The sequence below is a fragment of the Macaca nemestrina genome, chromosome 15 (assembly GCF_043159975.1).
Source record: "Macaca nemestrina isolate mMacNem1 chromosome 15, mMacNem.hap1, whole genome shotgun sequence".
Classification (NCBI taxonomy): domain Eukaryota; kingdom Metazoa; phylum Chordata; class Mammalia; order Primates; family Cercopithecidae; genus Macaca; species Macaca nemestrina.
In genome coordinates this window covers 95813597-95831437 of record NC_092139.1, presented here as the reverse complement: position 1 = coordinate 95831437, position 17841 = coordinate 95813597, and the positions used below count along the sequence as shown (strand labels likewise).

General features: G+C 36.8%; 1 protein-coding gene and 1 non-coding gene across 15 annotated transcripts in view; both read left to right on the top strand.

Annotated features, from left to right (window-relative positions):
- The window catches only part of LOC105495739 (tetratricopeptide repeat domain 28), a 715636-nt gene that overhangs the window by 457482 nt on the left and 240313 nt on the right, over window positions 1–17841 (top strand). The window lies entirely within an intron of this gene.
- Window positions 16393–16458, top strand: LOC112429191 (small nucleolar RNA SNORD42). Its single transcript, XR_003021340.1, has one exon. It is a non-coding gene; the product is annotated as a small nucleolar RNA SNORD42 (small nucleolar RNA).

Genomic DNA, 17841 nt, shown 5'->3' with positions numbered 1-17841 from the left:
CAGGCAGCCACATATGATTCTCATTATATTCCTTATCCCAGTGACTTACACACCCACACCATGAGAAAGTTCATACTGAAGAACTGGCTGGCAATGTGACTCCCTCAATTTTCTATGATTGAAGAGCCCAGATATACAAACTGTACAATCTGTTTTCCTGAGTGTTTTCACTAGAGACACTCTTTATTGAGTGTTGTCCCTGGCAATCCTAGCAGGCACCCAGCAGCCGCATCATCTATTGCTTATAGTTATGAAAAAAGTAGCGTCTTAGAAAGAATGCCAAGTATCTTGATCTTAATCATTTTTCTTTTATATTTGGCATAACTGCCCAGGGTCAGACAGATCTTGCCCTCAGGTAGGGCTCTAGTAAAAGTTTCCCATTGCTTCAGCGTGTGCTTGCATGCTGTTTACTTTCAAGAAATGCATTTTTTTTTTCCTAACCAGGTGCTGGGGTGTATAGATCTTCCTTTAAACAGCCATTTTCATTGAAGGGCAGCACATCCCCACCTCTTATTCTGTCTTATTTTTACTAATTGATGATACTGCGTCTTCCTTCTCCTTGACATTTTTCAAGAGGCCCCATAGCACACTAAGAATAATAGGAGCTTTGAAGTCAGAGACCTGGGGTGAAAGCTGAACTATACCGCTTACTGGATTGTGGTCTTCGGTCTGTTACTTAACCCCATTGATCCTCAGTTTTCTCATTTGAAAATGAAGATAGTTCCTATGTCATTAGGTTGGTATGTGGATTCAGTGAGATAATTTATATATGTAAGGTGCCAAATACTTGGTCACTGTGATCATGACCACATGCAACTATGCTAGGATCTATCCCTAGCATACTTGCATAAAATACTGATACATGAAACAAGTAGCAATATAAGATATTACATGAAAAGTATTACGATTAGCTTCTCAAAGAATCACAGTATGTTATAGACCAGAAAAAAGCCTTAGAGACCATCTAGTCTAGCCTCTTTATTTTACAGATTCAGCAAACATTTATTGAATACCTGTTTTGTGCCAGACCTTGGAGTGGTGTGTTGGCACATCATAACTCATTCAAACCTCAAAATAGCATTGATATAGATCATTTTATTCCTTATTTTAGAGATGTGGCCAAATGATCTGCTCAGTAAGTAGAAAAGGAGGATTTAAACCCAGGTCTCTTGTGTACAAATGCCATGTTCTTTCTATTATTAATACATTGTATTTCTTCTGTTTAACAAATATATGAATGTGTAGTGTGTGTAAGGCACAATGTTGGGCTCTTAAAGATGAAGTTTTTCTACCATTAAAGCTAACAGTGAATAATAAGAACAGAGCTCACTATTTACTTTTATTTAGCTTCATGGAAGATGTGTACTTAAGCTTCCCTTTGATAGATGGATAGCAGTTTGATAGAAGAACATAGGAAGCATTTCAGATGAAGTAATAGCATAAGTTAGGAAACAGGAAAATTCAAGACCTATTCATGAATATTTACTGTCACTCTTTGATTGCAGTGAAAAGTTCGTATAGGGGGCTAAGATTGGAAAGGAGCCTGATTGTGAAAGGTCTTACTGACCAGGTTGAAGAGCTTGACCTTTGTTCTAGAGGCAGTGGTAAATGTTAGTTTGTCTGTAGTGTGGTAAGTCACTGAAAGCAGTCTCATTAGCTTGATCTAATATTAAAGACCAAAGTGCCAGTGAGAAAGACTACTATGTTTAACATTTATTTGTGAATTGCATTTATTTTAGTGCATCGTGTGAAAGCATTTAGCTTGCATAGTAGGGTATTTTGGCTAAGAACATTCTAATTATAGCTCATAAGTTTGTAGTGTAGTGAGATGTTCATTTCTTTTGTGATGTTTTGGAGTCCACCCTAAAAAATAGGATTTAAGTTCTGACTATACCATTTACTAACAGTGTGACCTTAGATTCAGCCTCCTCATCTATAAAACTGGGCAAATCATTAATATGTATGTACCTCCTTACTTTACAGAATTGGCCTAAGGATGAAATAGAGTCATTACCGTGCTAGTAAATAATGGTATTGGTATTACTGTAATTGTTAATAATAGGAGCTGCATACTCTTCCTGTGGCATTTTGGTTTTATATTAGTTGAAAGTCTATGATTTTGCCCCCATTATAAAGCATGAGAAACTGTTAAGATAGTTATTCAATTTTCATGCATCTGTTAAATAAAATTTCTGCTTCTAAACGTTATCAAAATCCCGTACCATTTGTGAATATAAGCATGACTTCTGAAAAACAACTCTCCACAATATAAAAATGAAAGTCTCGCTCTGCTTTGTGTCTCCACTTTCTGTTCTAGCTAGCTCTAAGGGCATTTGAATGATAACTGCTTTTTTTCTGAATACATAATGTTTCTACTTGAACTTATCTTGCTTGTAGGCATGACACAAGCAACATGAAGGCTGGGCACTTGCAGTAGACCTCCTTCTAGGTGTATGTGGATGGCCAGCTAGATCACTTTCACTTCACTGAGCTGTGAAATTGACACCAAATTGTGCCATTAGCTTGTTTCTGAAGGGTATGTTGTGCTGGATATTTTCTTCTTGCTTGCATGGTACATGAAAAAAGATGACAAGATAAAAATGTCCCATAAATGAACATGAGCAAGAAAATTTAGATGTAATTTGTCATGAATTAAAAACATTTATATGTTTTTAATTTAATTGAATAATGGATCAAAAACCCCTAGAAGCAGAGGTGCTGAGAATTCAGAGCAGCCATTTAGTACTTGGGGAAGAGAAAATACAGAGCTTTAGGTTTCTCTTTTGAAGCTTTTCCTAATTTTCATTTGCCTTCTTTATACCCTGCTAGCAAGAGAACAATTTCTGAAGTCAGTTAAATCATTCAAGAGTGCTTGCCTGTCAGTTCACTGATTTAGGTATAGCAGTGTGTTTTCTTGAGTTTTTTCCTTCTCCATAGTTGAATCATTCTTGGCCTACCTTCTGAGTAGAAAATCAAGATAAATTATTTCTCGGTAAATTGTTTTCCTTATATTTGAGAGGAGGCGAAGGGTAGCTGTAAATGTAGTAGTTGAAGGAGGTTTCTCTGAGTGGAATCCATGTTGTCTTTGTGAAAGCATTCTGTGTGTTAAAGCAGTGGCTGCTTTCCATCTAGTCTCTGCCTTTTCCCTCTGTTCTTCTCCTAGATGTCTATTTAATTCATTCTCTCACTCCCCTCAGGCTTTTACTCAAACCCACCCAACTCTGCCTATCCTCCTTCCTTACTACTTTATTTTCCCCTCAGATCTTACCACTGGTCTAACTTACTGCCATGTTTATTGATTCTTGGCATATATATTTTTCACATTTTAGCATTTCTGAAATCGATGTATTTAATAATCAATGACATCTTAGATTCTGTAAAATAAATATGTATAATTTATTTTCCTTATTGTCTTTTTCTCATCTCTAAAATCTAAGCTCCATAAGGACAAAGATTTCTCTTCATGTTGTGCATTCTGTATCTTTAGTGCCTGTAACAGTGTTTACCACATAGTAAGTACTCAATACATATTTGTTGAATGAGTCAAATGAACTGTCTATGTTCAAGGAAGTTGGGGGAAAGCTATTCTACATTTGCTTCTCTATCCTTCTGTCCACTCCCCACCTTCCACTCCTTTTACCTTTTGCCTGCTTGTTTTTTCTGTGTCAGAGGACACTCATTATGCCTGGACCCCATCCCACCCCACATGCCACTAAAGCAGTGAGGCTTACAGTAGCTATCTAATCCACGTTCTCTAAAACTCAAGCCTCTTAAGAATTTCACTGCTCTTAAGAATTGTAAGAGGCTGGAAGTAATAACAAGCAGATTCATTTTATGAATTTCACTGCTGGGTGAGATCTTACTTTATCTAACTCTGTAGTCTGTAGTACATGATAGCATCAAAACTCACATAGTATAAGTACTTGGCAAACTCCCTGTGGTTAAATATCAGTCTTAAATTTCTAATCCATCGCAGATTAGCACTTTTGTAAAATACAAAAGAAAAACACACAAAAAAATGAAAAAAAAAAAAAAAGTAAAAAAAAAGAGTCAAATGTGAAAACTCAAGGTTTTTGTTTTTTGTTTTTTTTTTTTTGTTTTGCGACAGGGTCTCCCTCTGTTACCCAAGCTGGAGTGCAGTGGCACGATCATGGCTCACTGCAACCTCCACCTCCTAGGCTCAAGCAAATCCTCCTGCCTCCCAAGTAGCTCAGAATACAGGTGTGTGACAGTGTGGCTGGCTAGTTTTTGTATTTTTTTTTGTTGTTGTTGTTGAGAGGGGGTTTTGCCAGGTTGCCCAGGCTGGTTTCAAACTCTTGGGCTCAAGCAATCCACTTGCTTTGACCTCCCAAAGTGTTGTGCTTAGAGGTGTGAGCCTCTGCGCCTGGCCCGGTTTTTTTTTTTTTAATTATTAGATTAAATAGATTAAAATGACTCTGTCAAATTGATTTTTAAAGGATTTTAAATATTTACTCTCATTTTCTGTACCTGTCTTGTCACAGACCAGTAACAGTTTGTACATCAGCACCATTCTACTTAGTTTGAGAGGCAGTGTATCAGGTCATGCCTGCCCAATTTGATGTCAATTTAATTTTAACGTGTCCTCTAAAATGAATCTGCTTGTTATTACTTCCAGCCTCTTACATATTATTGGTCACAGACATTAAGTAAAATTGAAACTTATTTAATCCAGTCAGCACCAGTAATTAGTTGGTTAATGGAAAAAAATCATTTAAAACAGAAATTATAACAAGGATATATACATATTCAAACATATTATTTCAATTAAACATAAAAAAACACTGACCCAACAATCTTAAGACATAGAACAAATGCCTTTTCTTTAATTCGAGGCTTAGAGTTCTGTAGAATAATTCCTGCATAAACCACATCCATTTACAATTTCATTTTCTTCAAAGAGTTGTAAAAATTGAGTACATCACTTAAAAGGAAGTCTAAGTGCACAATCTCTCTAGATTTTTATGGCTTTTTCTAATATTTTATAATTATTTTACCTATATCAAATTCGCCTCAGATTCATTGTCTTTCGAAAGTATTCACTGTAGTTTTCAGAGAAACAAGAGCTTTTTTCCTGCACTTGTAGTTCATTAGTTTCTGTCAGATGGCGTAATTACTGTAACAAGTAAATGTGATATAAACTTATTTGGGAGCAGTCATAACAGACTCTTGGTAAAATGTACCACCCACTCCATTAGAAGGAGTAAAGGGCCAGGGAATGCTGGAGAGTAGACAGTAGTCACAGGTAATTGGTGTGCTGTGGCGCCAGGCAGTGTATTCTACTGAGGGAACAAAAAGCAGAGGCTAATCTGTGAGTTGTTATAAAGATCCCCTGAAATAGTTTCTGCTATGTCATTTTACTTACCAATGCTTCTTTTCTTGTCTTCAGAGTATCACTTTTAAGCTTCTTATAGTACTCCTAGAATTCTGTTGAATGAGTCTTTTTTTGGCTATCCTTTTTATAATTAGAAATGCTTCATTTATATCCTCACTTAGCATTTTTATTTACAAAAAAAAGCCTGATTTTTTTTAATGTATAACCACAAAACACATCCTAATTCTTTATTTTATTTCCCTTTCTTTATGCTTCCTCTAGTTTCATTACCACTTTGTTACACTGTCATAACCAAACTACTTTAAGTCCCATACCTAAAGCATGAGGGAGTAAGAAGCCTATTTTTATAACTTTTTATTTTTTTTATAATTCCAAACTTACAAAAAGTTGTGAGATTAGTATAAAGAACTCCTGTGTACCCTTTACCCAGATTCAATCATTATTTTCCCCATTTGTTTTAACATATTTTCTCTCTCTCCTTAAATTTTTAATCTCAAACCATTTGAGGGTAAATTACATACAGTTGCCTTTTGCCCCTAAATACTTACATTTGTATTTATTGAGAATAAGGGCATTCTCTTACATAATCATAGTCCAGTTATCAAATATATAGCTCATACTCAAATTTTATATTAATATTAAATAAATTATCCCAGTAATGTCTGATCTGCTATTTTTCCTTGTCCAGGATCCAATCCAGGATTAGATTTTGCATTTAGTTTTCATGTCGGCTTAGAACCTCAGCTTTTCTTTGTCTTCCTTGACCTTGACACTTTTTAAGAATACAGGCCATTTATTTTATAGAATGTTTCTCAATTTGATTATCTATGGTTCTTCATGATTAGATCCCTGTTTTCCATTTTTGGGGCAAAAATACGACAGAAGTGATACTTATTCTTCTCAGCACATCTTATAAAGAGACACATGGTATTGGAGTGCTTCATACCTGGGGAAATGAACTTTGATCATGTGGTTCAGGTGGAGTCTGCCAGGTTTCTCTACCGTGAAGTTACTGTTTTTTCATTTGTAGTTTTTGTGGGGAGACATTTTGAGACTAGACTTTGTGCATTTTCTGTTCATTCCTTCTATATTAGTTGATGTTTTACCAGAAAGAGCTTTCCCTTTTCCACCATTTATTTATTCATTTATATCAGTGTGATCTCATGAATTATTTTATTTTCTTATTTTGCTAACTGGGTTAAAGGACTATTTCTATTATTATTTAGTTTGATTTGCTGCTCAAATTGTCCCAGACTGGGAGTCTTTTTAAGCTAATTACTACATTCTTTTGACTTGTCTCCATTGTTCTTTGAGCATTTATTTACTTTCTGGTGCAACAAGATGTTCCAGCCTTATGGTTTGCCTTCCCTGCCCAGGTCCCACAAGCTGCCATTTCTTTGGTTAGCTCTGGTTCCCTTTAAGGGAGAATGGTTTAGAAATCAAGATCTCTGTGCTAGGTGTGCTCATTTCTAATGAGGTATCAATGTTTTGGGTTTCTCTCTGGAGACTAAGCTAGGGAAAAATATATATACATGTATACATGTATCTGTGTGGATATAGATGTATACAAATATATACATATGTATACATATAGATATGTGTTTACATATACATGTATATATATACCATATAAATACATATATCTGTAGTTATTTCTGTATTATATTTTTAAAAGTATTAAAGATTATGAATACTTATAGATATCCCCAATTCCAATTTAATGCCACAGCAGAATTCTTTCTAGTCTTCCTCTTTCCATATTTGTCATTCCTTTCTCCCACAGTGAGGAACATGACTTTCTATTATTCTCCATATATTATCTCAGTCCTCTAATATACAGAATATGTTTTCAGAGGTACTAATTAATGCCACTGTAAAACAAACTCCCTAACAAATTCAGTATTTCCTAAGGATTGTTTTTGTCTTTGCCTGAGGGCACATAGTCAAAATATTGGGTTGAAAAGTTTCTTGGATTAGTTCTTTTTCTTTAATATGATTCTATTACTCGTTTGAAAGACAGACAGATTCATTCATTTCTGTCATCTAGTGGATAGAGGTCAGGGATGCTGCTAAACATCCTACAGTGCACAGGACAGCTCCCACAACAAACAATTATTTATTCCCAAATGTCAGTAGTGCCATTGTTGAGAAACCCTGGTCTAGAAGCAATGAGAGATGATGAGGGAATGAGAGGTAAGTCTAAAGATTAGATCTCCTTCAGGACAGTTACTTCAGGAAAGGCCATTACAGATTCTTAGGCAAGTAGAGACCAACCCTTGGGGGCTCAAGGTCCTCATCTTCATCAGAATATGCCCATATGTCTCCATCCCTTTTTTCAAGTCCCATTCCTTTCTAATCAGTGTTTCCTGTGAGAGCCTGATAGAGTTCCTGGGGAAAAGAAACAAAAAACCTCCATGAGAGCAATAACCTCTCTGTGTCTGTGTTCTCCATAGGCTTCATGCTCTCATGCTAGACTATGTTAAGCCTTTAGCATTTGGTAAAACTATTTTGTTTAATCTTCCTACTGGCTTTTATGATATTTAGCAGCACCTGTCTCAGGTAAGCAAATGCTTATTCTGTCTGTAGTTGCTTGCTTCTCTATATATTTTAGGTTAGTTGTCTACCCTGTGACTTCACTTGTCTGATTGATTTAAGAAAAGTCATTGATTTGTACTTTGTCCACCTTTTTGTCTTCTTGTACGGTAGAGTGGTGCTCTTTCCAGTTTTATATTTCCAAGCTGAAATAAAAAGTCACTGGTCATATTTTAAGTTCTCAAGAGCCACATGTGGCTATTGGCTACTGTATTGGACAAAGAAGATTATAGAATATGTCCATTATTGCAGAAAGTTCTGTTGAACAGAACTGTTTGATAGAAGGGAAATTGAAGCAAAATAAAAAGAATAAAAATTTTACTTTGTTCATGATGGAATAACTTGTCCTTCCACTGTAAACAACTACAACATTGGTCAGTATATATGAAAATACTGTTTTCAGACCTGAGCAAATCATGCAGAACTATGATCCCTGACAGAAAGGAAATAGAGCATTGAACCTTACAGTTACTCTGTTTCTACCTAGAATACTTTGCAGGTCATGTCGTAAGGAGAGAAACCTCGTAGAGCACAATGGTTTCACTGAGTTGAGGAAAAATAGATATTAGTGTGGGGAGTCTGAACCATCTGGAATTTGTGGAACAGAGACAGGAAGGGGCAACATAGAGAAAGACCTCCAGAAATCTATGTGTGAGTCCTCTTCAGAGTTTGGGTAAATACTGTGCTATACTTGTGTAAGGTTAGTTTCCACAAAGCCAGGCAAAGAATAAGATATTGGGGGAAAGAACAACTACCTGGGAGTTGAGCAACTACCAGAACTACCACATGGCCAGATGGAAAAGACATTGTTGAACACCCAGTACATTTAGTAGAGACCCTAAAAAGGCTGTGTCTTAGGAGTAGAACTAAACAGCCCTGGTAAAGGCAATGCTGGACTCATTCTAAAAAAACTTAAAAACAAGTCTTAGAGTAGGCTGATTTGCAAGTAAATGACACAAATGATGGAATTAACAGACAAGTACTTTAAAAAAGATAAACATTTTCAAAGATTTAGAAGAGAACATTTGATATAATATAAAATAACTGGAAGATCTATGAAAGAACCAAATGAAACTTCTGGATTGGAGAAATACAATTTCAGAAATGAAAAATGACTGGATGGGCTTAATAAGAGATTAGATACAGCTGAAGAAAACATCAAATAACCTAAAGATGCATCAATAGAAAACATCCAGACTGAAGCAAAGGAAAAAAGACCAAGGAAAATCAATAAAACCTCAGTGATCCATTGGAAACTGTTAAGTAGACTAGACTATATGTAACTGAATTCTCAGAAAGGTGGCATACAAATATTTGGAGAAATAATGATGAAGGAATTTCCTAATATTATGAAATTTTCATTTCATACCCAATTTTCATTTTCATGAATCCCATTCGTGCAGTAAAAATATAAAGTAAGTCACAGCTAGGCACAACATAATCAAACTACTGAAAATAAATGATAAAAGAGAGAATCTGAAGAGCAGCCAGAGAAACTACATTACATAAAGAGGAACAAAGATAAGAATGATTACTGACTTCTCATTAGAAGCAATACAAGCCAGAGAACAATGGGATGACATCTTGGTAATGTTAAAAGAAAAACTCTCCCCCCAGAATTCAGTATCTAGCAAAAATATACTTCAAAAATAGAGGTGAAATCAACATTTTCAGACAAACAAAGGCTGAGAAAAATTGCTGCCAGCAGATTTGCACTAAAGAACTATTAAAGGAAGTTTTTCAGGTGGAAGGAAAATGATACCAGAGAGAAACTTGAATCTATACAAAGGAAAGAAGGGAGGCCAAAATGTAACTATGTAGATAAATATAAGTGATATCCCTCATTTTTTCATGTATTTTGAAGATTTTATTTAGAAGATGATTGACTAGGTAACACAGCAGTGATAATGGTGTATTGTGGGGCTTATAACGTGTTGAAATAAAATATATTACAATAATATAGAATAAGAGGGGGAAATGAAAGTACATACTGTTGTAAGGTTCTTACATTATATATGAAGCAGTTAATATTATTTAAAGGTAGACTGTACTAATTTAAAGATGTGTGCTGTAAACCCTAGCAGCCTTTCTCAACTGGAGTTCCTCATTTCAACCATGAAACACAGAAAATCATTTGAGAACTGCTGTCTCAATTCTCCTAAGAATGGAATGTAACTAGTACTATTCTAGGATGCGTAGGAGAGGGGTTAGATCATTACATACAGTGGACACGTTAGGACATTATTGTTTAATTCTATCGTAGAATCTCAGTTGAAGAGGGCTGTGAGAGCAACCATTGAGAGAGAAAAAGGGAGAGAAAAGGGTGGGGAGAGAGCGAGAGAGAGAGAGAGAATGCACCAGTGAGCGAGAGCACATGAACAAGAACACTAAGTCAATAGAGGAGATAAAATTAGATCCTAAAAATGCTCACTTGATCCAGAAGAAGGCAGGATAAAGAGGGGGAAAAGGAACAAAGGAGAAATGGAGTTCCAGGTTTTAGTCAGCCATTACTTTAATCAGGTAATTACTTTGGGAGAGGCCATTATAGGTTATCAGGCAAGGAAAGATTAACCTTTAGGGGTTCGAGGTCCTCAACTTCATTAGAATTTGCTTGTGTGTCTTTATCCTATTTTTCAGAGTTCCATTCCCTCTATTTCCTAATTAGTTTTCTGAAATCTTGAACCTGTGGCTTCAGAAAATAAGGACATCTTTCAGGACAATTGTAGAGAAGCTTTCTGGTTCTTCTCTGAACATACGCTGGAATTCAAAGTGCCGAGATCGTAATTTTCTTTTCCTCAAGTTCTCCAGCATGCTTAGAAAGAAGTTGACCAAGCCCATATCCTTAAACTCTATTTCCACTAACATGTACTGTTGTACAATGACAGCAACGTCTTGGACACCTGAAGCTTTGCAGTTTATTGGCACTTGACTTCAGGTGACTACAGGTAATAGTTGTATTATCTGTTTGCCACTGTATGCCACCTATTACCAGTATTCTATTTATCACTATTAATAGGGTCACGAATGCCTTTAAAGACTTCAGACTAGGCAGATCAAAGAACCAATTCCAGGTTCCCATCCTTTTCATACTTCACCTTGGAACTCTACTCCAAAGACCAATAATTATATCGCTCATGCAAGCAAATTCACTATGCATGTTATGGGATAAGGAATTTAATACAGGATAGATGTTATGCAAATGTGGAAATAGCTAAGGAAATGAAAGTTCAAAAGTGGGAGTTGGAGGGTCAATGCAAAAGTCACCAATCTCTCTTCCTGAAGCACTGGTGCAGGTGACAAACTGGAGCTGGCAGGAAAACCTGAGAAGCCAAGCATGTCTTGCTGCAGAACTAGGATTGTGAGGGTGGTGTGTGGAGGGGATCTGTGGGGAAAATGTTGCCTCCATGTAATCATTACCAGGCATTTGGTGATGGACCTGGGACTGCTGTTGGTCAGCAAGACCAGCAGTTACCTGGAGAAAGATGACAAACTGGAACTTACCGGGCACCATCATATTAGTCAATGAAGACTCTTAGAAAGCAGTAGCTGCTATTTTACTTCCACCTCCGAAGTTTCTCAAAAGTTCCTCTTTTGGCATATTCTAACCTGAACCAATACAAAGAAGAGGGTTCCAGGAATTGTAGTTCCAACTTAACGAAGTTAGCAATAGAACAGTTACGTGGTTTCAGTTTTTACATTTTAATCTGCGATCCATTTGGAGTTTATCCTTGTGTATAGTAGGAGGTGTGGATATACTTTTATCTTTTTCCAAAGACTGTTATTCAGTTTTCCCCATCAACATTTATTAAAATCTGCTTCAGTCCTTTGAGATGCTACCATTACCATATTCTAAATTTCCTTATGTACTTGTGTGTATTCTGGACTTCATATTCTATTCCAGTGTTCTTTTTATCTGTTCAGACACTACTACCATGTTGTTCTATTCTAGAAACTTTATAAAAAGTTTTCTTATCTGACAGGGCCAGTCTTCCTTTATAGTTTAAAAGCCTGTATTTAAACCCCATTCTTATCTAACTTTAGCTAGAACCTCACTTACAGCAGTGTTTTCCCTTGAATATTAGGAATTATTAATGGAAAGGAGAAATAGATTTAGAGGCCAGTTAGATTTGCCACTGATTACTATGGAGTTTTAGTGAAGGCGAAGGTAATTATTCTTTCCTAGATGGAGTTGAGTGAGGGCAACAGACCAGGCGTCAAATACTAGTACAAATATTACTTCCTTCTCTGGTCTCTTCATCTTGCCTATTTTAGAATAAAAAAGAATAAAACCAAAACAATAAGGACATTATAAGAATAACTCAAAAAGCAGTAGAGTCTGGACTAAAAGAAAGTGATCTGTGGGCTGGTAGCAGCTTTGCCACTGACATTTCTTGTGACTCTGGGAGAGCTGTTTCATCTCTTTGGGCTTTAATTTCCCACCTACCATATGAGAGGGCTAGATTAAACATCTCAGTCTTTCCTTTTCTAATATTCTATGACTAAACCTCATAATTTGTATATCAAAAAGTCCCCTTCCTTGGCAATAACATAAAAGATCACAACTCAAGTTGGAGGTAATCATTAGCTGGTTGTCTATCAGTGAGTATATTTTAGGCGCTTGTTGTGTATAAGCTCACATTCCCACTGGAACAATTTAGCATCACTATTCTAGTTTAGAAGTAAATTGTATTTGTGGGGCATAGTGGGGGCCACTTACCTAATATGCCTCTGAGGGTTCAGGAATTTTACTCACACCCTTATTTCACTGTATATAGATAAACATTTCAAGGGATCTCAGCTTCTCCCTAATTTGGTATAGTGTTTAAATTAGAACATGAGGCCAGCCGTTAGTGGCTCATGCCTGTAATCCTAGCACTTCGGGAGCCGGAGGTGGGTGAATCACTTGAGGTCAGGGAGTTCGAGACCAGCCTGGCCAACATGGTGAAACCCCATCTCTACTAAAAATACATAAATTAGCTGCGTGTGGTGGTGCACACCTGTAATCCCAGCTACTCAGGAGACTGAGGCAGGAGAATCATGTGAACTCAGGAGGCAGAGGTTGCAGTGAGCGGAGATTGTGCCACTGTACTCTAGCCTGGGTGACAGAGCGAGACTCTGTCTCCAAAAAAAAAAAAAGGTTCTTTTTGTCTCTAATAATTTTAGTAAATTCTTCCATTGTCATTTAACTCGTGATCTGCACATTAGTTATGGCTCCTTGGGCTCTTGTAACAAATACAATACATGCCTTTGAGTGGTATGATGTATTGCTGGTGAGTTTGTAATGTCTGAAGAATACTTGGAATACATATGTCTAACTGGGGAATCAACCTCTGGGTTATTTTTATCATTTTATTTTATTTTTCATTATTTCAATAGTATAATGGACAGATATTCACATATTAAACAACATGGCAGCATTCTAGAAGAGTGTATAAATAATGCATTAATAAAAATGTGTACATTTTGTGATGTATAGAGATATCCCTATAATGAAGGGAAATGAAAATAATTTGATAGAGACACAAAAAACCCTTCAAAAAATCAATGAATCCATGAACTGGTTTTTTGAAAAGATCAACAAAATTGATAGAATGCTAGCAAGACTAATAAAGAAGAAAAGAGAGAAAAATCAAATAGACGCAATAAAAAATGGTAAAGGGGATATCGCCACCGACCCCACAGAAATACAGACTACCATCAGAGAATACTATAAACACCTCTGCGCAAATAAATTAGAAAACCTAGAAGAAATGGATAAATTCCTGGACACATACACTCTCCCAAGACTAAACCAGGAAGAAGTTGAATTCCTGAGTAGACCAATAGCAGGCTCTGAAATTGAGGCAATCATTAATAGCCTACCAAGCAAAAAAAGTCCAGGACCAGATGAATTCACAGCTGAATTCTACCAGAGGTACAAGGAGGAGCTGTTACCATTCCTTCTGAAACTATTCCAATCAATAGAAAAAGAGGGAATCCTCCCTAACTCATTTTTTGAGGCCAACATCATCCTGATACCAAAGCCTGGCAGAGACACAACAAAAAAAGAGAATTTTAAACCAATATCCCTGATGAACATCGATGCAAAAATCCTCAATAAAATACTGGCAAACCGAATCCAGCAGCACATCAAAAAGCTTATCCACCATGATCAAGTGGGCTTCATCCCTGGGATGCAAGGCTGGTTCAACATATGCAAATCAATAAATGTAATCCAGCATATAAACAGAACCAAAGACAAAAACCACATGATTATCTCAATAGATGCAGAAAAGTCCTTTGACAAAATTCAGCAGCCCTTCATGCTAAAAACGCTCAATAAATTCGGTATTGATGGAACGTATCTCAAAATAATAACAGCTATTTATGACAAACCGACAGCCAATATCATACTGAATGGGTAAAAACTGGAAGCATTCCCTTTGAAAACTGGCACAAGACAGGGATGCCCTCTCTCACCACTCCTATTCAACATAGTGTTGGAAGTTCTGGCCAGGGCAATCAGGCAAGAGAAAGAAATAAAGAATATTCAGTTAGGAAAAGAAGAAGTCAAATTGTCACTGTTTGCAGATGACCTGATTGTATATTTAGAAAACCCCATCGTCTCAGCCCAAAATCTCCTTAAGCTGATAAGAAACTTTAGCAAAGTCTCAGGATACAAAATCAGTGTGCAAAAATCACAGGCATTCTTATACACCACCAATAACAGACAAACAGAGAGCCAAATCATGAATGAACTCCCATTCACAATTGCTTCAAAGAGAAAAAATACCTGGGAATCCAACTTACAAGGGATGTGAAGGACCTCTTCAAGGAGAACTAGAAACCACTGCGCAGTGAAATCAAAGAGGACACAAACAAATGGAAGAACATACCATGCCCGTGGATAGGAAGAATCAATATCGTGAAAATGGCCATAGTGCCCAAGGTAATTTATAGATTCATTGCCATCCCCATTAAGCTACCAATGACTTTCTTCACAGAATGGAAAAAACTGCTTTAAAGTTCATATGGAACCAAAAAAGAGCCCGCATTGCCAAGACAATCCTAAACCAAAAGAACAAAGCTGGAGGCATCATGCTACCTGACTTCAAACTATACTACAAGGCTACAGTAACCAAAACAGCATGGTACTGGTACCAAAACAGAGATATAGACCAATGGAACAGAACAGAGCCCTCAGAAATAATACCACACATCTACAGCCATCTGATCTTTGACAAACCTGATGAAAACAAGAAATGAGGAAAGGATTCCCTATTTAATAAATGGTGCTGGGAAAATTGGCTAGCCATAAGTAGAAAGCTGAAACTGGATCCTTTCCTTGCTCCTTATATGAAAATTAATTCAAGATGGATTAGAGACTTAAATGTTAGACCTAAAAACATAAAAACCATAGAAGAAAACATGTATGTTTATTGCGGCACTATTCACAATAGCAAAGACTTGGAATCAACCCAAATGTCCATCAGTGACAGACTAGATTAAGAAAATGTGGCACATATACACCATGGAATACTATGCAGCCATAAAAAAGATAAATTCGTGTCTTTTGTAGGGACATGGATGCAGCTGGAAGCCATCATTCTCAGCAAACTATCGCAAGAACAGAAAACCAAACGCTGCATGTTCTCACTCATAGGTGGGAATTGAACAATGAGATCACTTGGACACAGGAAGGGGAACATCACACATCGGGGCCTATTGTGGGGAGGGGGAAGGGGGAGAGGGATAGCATTAGGAGATATACCTAATGTAAACGATGAGTTAATGGGTGCAGCACACCAACATGGCACATGTATACATATGTAACAAACCTGCACATTGTGCACATGTACCTTAGAACTTAAAGTATAATAATAAAAAAAGAAAATAATTAAAATATGAGCAAAATTATGTGAAGATATATGGTCAAATTTAAAAGCAGTAAATTATGAGAAAAATTATCCAGAATTCTAATATAACTCAGTTGGGAGGACTTTAGACCACTCTTTCTACCGGTGTACTTGATTTTCTTTAAAATTATCACTGAAAAAATTCCAGAATTTTAATGCTCAAATAATATTGAAGAATGAATAATTCTAAAGCAACAAGAGAAAAGCAATTGAAAATTAAAACAGAATTTTTTTTTGTTTTTTGAGACGGAGTTTCACTCTTGTTGCCTAGGTTGGAGTGCAATGGCACGATCTCGGCTCACTGTAACCTCTGCCTCCTGGGTTCACGTGATTCTCCTGCCTCAGCTTCCTAAGTAGCTGGGATTACAGGCACCCGTCACCACGCCCAGCTAATATTTTGTATTTTTAGTAGAGAGGGAGTTTCACTATGTTGGCTAGGCTGGTCTCGAACTCCTAACCTCAGGCAATCCACCCACCTCGGCCTCCCAAAGTGCTGGGATTACAGATGTGAGCCACTGCACCCAGCTCTAAAATGAAGAAAATTTAAAATTACTTTAAAATGAAGAAAATTTAAAATTACTTTGACAATGTGATGTCATCAAAGCAACCCTAAATAAGTGAAAGAAAAACTATTCATAAACCTACAAGAGAGACTAGTTATTTTCCTTATTCAGCCATCTGTTCTGTCTTGAGCCACGTACAAGATTCTAGCTAGCTGTACCACTTAACTGATTATTTAATTACATTGAGTTGTGGTTTTTTTCATTTATAAGATGTGCATTATACTTGGTTTCTGTTGGTTTCAAACAGACATTTACAAAACAAATGTTAAGAGAAAGGGAACATATTATGAAGATACATGTACCCTGGAATGGAAACTCCAGCAAGGACCAGCAGCTTTCTCTATGTGATGGACCACCTAGGGTCTCTCTAAAACCGTAAAAACCCTAGAAGAAAACCTAGGCAATACCATTCAGGACATAGGCGTGGGCAAGGACTTCATGTCTAAAACACCAAAAGCAGTGGGAACAAAAGCCAAAATTGACAAATGGGATCTAATTAAACTAAAGAGCTTCTGCACAGCAAAAGAAACTACCATCAGAGTGAACAGGCAACCTACAGAATGGGAAAAATTTTTTGCAATCTACTCATCTGACAAAGGGCTAGTATCCAGAATCTACAAATAACTCAAACAAATTTACAAGAAAAAAAAAAAACCCATCAAAAAGTGGGCAAAGGATATGAACAGACAATTCTCAAAAGAAGACATTTATACAGCCAACAGACACATGGAAAAATGCTCATCATCACTCGCCATCAGAGAAATACAAATCAAACCACAATGAGATACCATCTCACACCAGTTATAATGGCAGTCATTAAAAAGTCAGGAAACAACAGGTGCTGGAGAGGATGTGGAGAAATAGGAACACTTTTACACTGTTGATGGGACTGTAAACTAGTTCAACCATTGTAGAAGGCAGTGTGGTGATTCCTCTAGGATCTAGAACTAGAAATACCATTTGATCCAGCCATCCCATTACTGGGTATATACGCAAAGGATTATAAATCATGCTGCTATAAAGACACATGCACACATATGTTTATTGCAGCACTATTCACAATAGCAAAGACTTGGAACCAACCCAAATGTCCATCAGTGATAGACTAGATTAAGAAAATGTGGCACATATACACCATGGAGTACTATGCAGCCATAAAAAAGGATGAGTTCATGTCCTTTGTAGGGACATGGATGCAGCTGGAAACCATCATTCTCAGCAAACTATCGCAAGGAGAAAAAGCCAAACACTGCATATTCTAAATCATAAGTGGGAATTAAACAATGAGAACACTTGGATACAGGAAGGGGAACATCACACCCTGGGGCCTGTCGTGGGGTGGGGGGAGTGGGGAGGGATAGCATTAGGAGATATACCTAATGTAAATGACGAGTTAATGGGTGCAGCACACCAACATGGTACATGTATACATATGTAA